The 5000-nt window shown below is 54.6% G+C and overlaps 1 non-coding gene across 1 annotated transcript; it reads right to left on the bottom strand.

Moving 5' to 3' along the window:
• Nucleotides 1-180: 180 nt before the first annotated feature.
• On the bottom strand, nucleotides 181-2113 carry LOC124593508. Its single transcript, XR_006978096.1, has one exon. It is a non-coding gene; the product is annotated as a small subunit ribosomal RNA (ribosomal RNA).
• Nucleotides 2114-5000: the final 2887 nt, after the last annotated feature.

Raw genomic sequence — 5000 nt, 5'->3', positions numbered from 1 at the left:
GCCAGGCGCCAGGTGCCGCAGGCCAGCCGCTCCAGCGCTTCAGCGCTCGTACCACACAACATTGGCGTTAGTTTTGAGAAGCACGCGTGGTTCCGCACGCGGCGCACGGCTACTGCGAGCCGTACAGGTAGCGTGTTGCGCGACACGACACGCACATCGAAAGACATGCAGTCTAGTCGGTAATGATCCTTCCGCAGGTTCACCTACGGAAACCTTGTTACGACTTTTACTTCCTCTAAATGATCAAGTTTGGTCATCTTTCCGGTAGCATCGGCAACGACAGAGTCAATGCCGCGTACCAGTCCGAAGACCTCACTAAATCATTCAATCGGTAGTAGCGACGGGCGGTGTGTACAAAGGGCAGGGACGTAATCAACGCGAGCTTATGACTCGCGCTTACTGGGAATTCCTCGTTCATGGGGAACAATTGCAAGCCCCAATCCCTAGCACGAAGGAGGTTCAGCGGGTTACCCCGACCTTTCGGCCTAGGAAGACACGCTGATTCCTTCAGTGTAGCGCGCGTGCGGCCCAGAACATCTAAGGGCATCACAGACCTGTTATTGCTCAATCTCGTGCGGCTAGAAGCCGCCTGTCCCTCTAAGAAGAAAAGTAATCGCTGACAGCACGAAGGATGTCACGCGACTAGTTAGCAGGCTAGAGTCTCGTTCGTTATCGGAATTAACCAGACAAATCGCTCCACCAACTAAGAACGGCCATGCACCACCACCCACCGAATCAAGAAAGAGCTATCAATCTGTCAATCCTTCCGGTGTCCGGGCCTGGTGAGGTTTCCCGTGTTGAGTCAAATTAAGCCGCAGGCTCCACTCCTGGTGGTGCCCTTCCGTCAATTCCTTTAAGTTTCAGCTTTGCAACCATACTTCCCCCGGAACCCAAAAGCTTTGGTTTCCCGGAGGCTGCCCGCCGAGTCATCGGAGGAACTGCGGCGGATCGCTGGCTGGCATCGTTTATGGTTAGAACTAGGGCGGTATCTGATCGCCTTCGAACCTCTAACTTTCGTTCTTGATTAATGAAAACATACTTGGCAAATGCTTTCGCTTCTGTTCGTCTTGCGACGATCCAAGAATTTCACCTCTAACGTCGCAATACGAATGCCCCCGCCTGTCCCTATTAATCATTACCTCGGGTTCCGAAAACCAACAACCGAAAACCAACAAAATAGAACCGAGGTCCTATTCCATTATTCCATGCACACAGTATTCAGCGGGCTTGCCTGCTTTAAGCACTCTAATTTGTTCAAAGTAAACGGTGCCGGCCCACCGAGGACACTCACTCAAGAGCACCCTGGTAGGATTGCAACGGGGTCCGCCTCGGGACGCACGAGCACGCACGAGGCGCGTCGCACGCCTTCAGCTCGCCCCACCGGCAGGACGTCCCACGATACATGCCAGTTAAACACCGACGGGCGGTGAACCAACAGCGTGGGACACAAATCCAACTAGCAGAGCTTTTTAACCGCAACAACTTTAATATACGCTATTGGAGCTGGAATTACCGCGGCTGCTGGCACCAGACTTGCCCTCCAATAGATACTCGTTAAAGGATTTAAAGTGTACTCATTCCGATTACGGGGCCTCGGATGAGTCCCGTATCGTTATTTTTCGTCACTACCTCCCCGTGCCGGGAGGTGGGTAATTTGCGCGCCTGCTGCCTTCCTTGGATGTGGTAGCCGTTTCTCAGGCTCCCTCTCCGGAATCGAACCCTGATTCCCCCGTTACCCGTTACAACCATGGTAGGCCGCAGAACCTACCATCGACAGTTGATAAGGCAGACATTTGAAAGATGCGTCGCCGGTACGAGGACCCGTGCCGATCAGCCCAAAGTTTATTCAGAGTCACCAAGGCAAACGGACCGGACGAGCCGACCGATTGGTTTTGATCTAATAAAAGCGTCCCTTCCATCTCTGGTCGGGACTCTGTTTGCATGTATTAGCTCTAGAATTACCACAGTTATCCAAGTAACGTGGGTACGATCTAAGGAACCATAACTGATTTAATGAGCCATTCGCGGTTTCACCTTAATGCGGCTTGTACTGAGACATGCATGGCTTAATCTTTGAGACAAGCATATGACTACTGGCAGGATCAACCAGGGAGCTGCGTCAACTAGAGCTGAGCAGCCGGCCGCCCGGGAGTGTGTCCCGGGGGGCCCGCGCGAACACGCAAGCGTCCGCTCAATTATTCTGCAAACAGGAGGAGGCTGAGCTCCCCTGCACAATACACCTCGAAACCCTCTCAGGTCCCGGCGGCGCGCAGCGCCGTCCTAAGTACTTGGTCGGGTTCGAGAGAGGCGCAATCGCCCGGGGTTTGGCGAGTAGACGCTTTAGGTGCGACCACCCGTGCTCCCAACTGAGGCTTGCCGCTGCCGACAGAGGCCCGGGAGCGTGCTGTCGTGGCATTGCCGGCGGGAGACAACACGCGCCACCTACGGTGGCCGGCAGCTCCAACGCCAGCGCCACAGAAGGACAAAAGCCCCACTTGGGTGCCGAAGCGAACTCTCCCAGCACAGCGCACGCGCCAACACGTCCGCACAGCTGCGATACAATCCACCTGCGAGAACCGCAGAGGCGACCGAGCAGCAGACGGCGTCGCGGCGCCGAGCGCGGGCGGCGGCGCATCCTCAGCGCACACAGTCCTCAATCGGACCAGCACACTGCAAGATGTCCCACCGCGCTTCGCACCGGGCCGCGAGGACCTACTTTGGCCGCACGGCGCCGCGTGCAGGGGTGCGCCGGCGCGCAGCTGCGCCGCCTGCCGCCTCCGTCGGCCGGCGCGCCTTGCCACTGGCCGCCCCCACCAGCCGGCTGTAGCGCGTGCGCCCACGCACCGCGCGGCCAGCACGCCGGGAGGGCCCCCCCTCACCGGCCGGGGACGGTCCCACCCAGCCACCGCCGCGTATCGCTTCACACCCACATGCCATTCACGTTCGTGGGCATGGTGGGTATCGCTGAAACAACCGGTTGGTAGCTCAACCGATCGTCGCCATCACTGATTCACCTCTAGCGAGAACAACCGCACCACAACCGGTTTACCAGTTGTTCATTTGCGTAACGTCACCAGCAAACGTAGACGTCCATCGCCATTTGCAAATTCAACGATTGTTGCATGCCTGTGTCAGGTGTCACGACACACTATGTCTGCCCCACATACACGCAACAACATGTGCACGCTTCGCGAACACGTGGAAGGTGGCCCCCCGTACGTATGCGATGTCCATTGCGCGAACGACTGTCAACCGGCCTCTGGTCGCATGTCGCAGATGTGGAACGCAGTGCACCATGCTATCACGGTGTGTGAGAAGAGACGACTACGTCTGACAACACGCACCACTACATCAACAGACGGCTCATGCTGATCGCCATCCACGGCATACCATACTGCAATCCAGCTCTTATAGGGAGACGACACGTAGCTGAGTGCACAATATTTGGACCGTATGGTTCGCCCGTTGTTGGCGCAGTCGTGGTACGGTCACACATGTACCACGATGTATCATTCAGTACATGAGGACCAATGTGCAGTACAGTGTGTGATTTGGACGTACAACATCAGCGGACAGTTTGACACAAGCCGTACCACAACGTAGGCTGTGCTTCCGCCATGCGAATGCAATGAACAACTGCGAAGGGCATTGAGCATGTACGTCCTGCTGCCATCCGCATTACAGTGTATAGCTGCAAGGTGTTTAACATGAAGCGAAACTCTGGGGACCGGGCAGTGCGAGTAGCAAACTATATTGCGGGGGTTGCAGTTAGGCAACAACTACACTAATTTAACGCGTCGTATGACAATTACAGAGCGGGGTTAAGGCCCAACGTGTGTTGGGTTAAGGCCCAACGTGTGTTGGGTTAAGGCCCAACGTGTGTTGGGTTAAGGCCCAACGTGTGTCGTTGGGTTAAGGCCCCAACGTGTGTTGGGTTAAGGCACCAACGTGTGTTGGGGTTAAGGCCCAACGTGTGTTGGGTTAAGGCGCAACGTGTGTTGGGTTAAGGCGCAACGTGTGTTGGGTTAAGGCGCAACGTGTTGTTGGGTTAAGGCGCAACGTGTGTTGGGTTAAGGCGCAACATGGGTTAGGTTAAGGCGCAACATGGGTTAGGTTAAGGCGCAACATGGGTAGGTTAAGGCGCAACATGGGTTAGGTTAAGGCGCAACATGGGTTAGGTTAAGGCGCAACATGGGTTAGGTTAAGGCGCAACATGGGTTAGGTTAAGGCGCGAACATGGGTTAGGTTAAGGCGCAACATGGGTTAGGTTAAGGCGCAACATGGGTTAGGTTAAGGCGCAACATGGGTTAGGTTAAGGCGCAAACATGGTGTTAGGTTAAGGCGCAACATGGGTTAGGTTAAGGCGCAACATGGGTTAGGTTAAGGCGCAACATGGGTTAGGTTAAGGCGCAACATGGGTTAGGTTAAGGCGCAACATGGGGTTAGGTTAAGGCGCAACATGGGTTAGGTTAAGGCGCAACATGGGTCTAGGTTAAGGCGCAACATGGGTTAGGTTAAGGCGCAACATGGGTTAGGTTAAGGCGCAACATAGGTTAGGTTAAGGCGCAACATAGGTTAGGTTAAGGCGCAACATAGGTTAGGTTAAGGCGCAACATAGGTTAGGTTAAGGCGCAACATAGGTTAGGTTAAGGCGCAACATAGGTTAGGTTAAGGCGCAACATAGGTTAGGTTAAGGCACAGTACGGGTTAGGTTAAGGCACAGTACGGGTTAGGTTAAGGCACAGTACGGGTTAGGTTAAGGCACAGTACGGGTTAGGTTAAGGTACAATACGGGTTAGGTTAAGGTACAATACGGGTTAGGTTAAGGTACAATACGGGTTAGGTTAAGGTACAATACGGGTTAGGTTAAGGCACAATATGGGTTAGGTTAAGGTACACATTGTTGTAAGGAAAGGTGTTTTGGGGGGGGGGGGGGCCGTTTGTTGATTGTGATTATCGTAAGTAAATGACTGCGGCATCATCGGATTTGCCACGTCAGG

The sequence above is a fragment of the Schistocerca americana genome, unplaced genomic scaffold (genome assembly GCF_021461395.2).
Source record: "Schistocerca americana isolate TAMUIC-IGC-003095 unplaced genomic scaffold, iqSchAmer2.1 HiC_scaffold_989, whole genome shotgun sequence".
NCBI lineage: Eukaryota > Metazoa > Arthropoda > Insecta > Orthoptera > Acrididae > Schistocerca > Schistocerca americana.
This window is presented reverse-complemented; position numbering and strand designations above follow the sequence as displayed.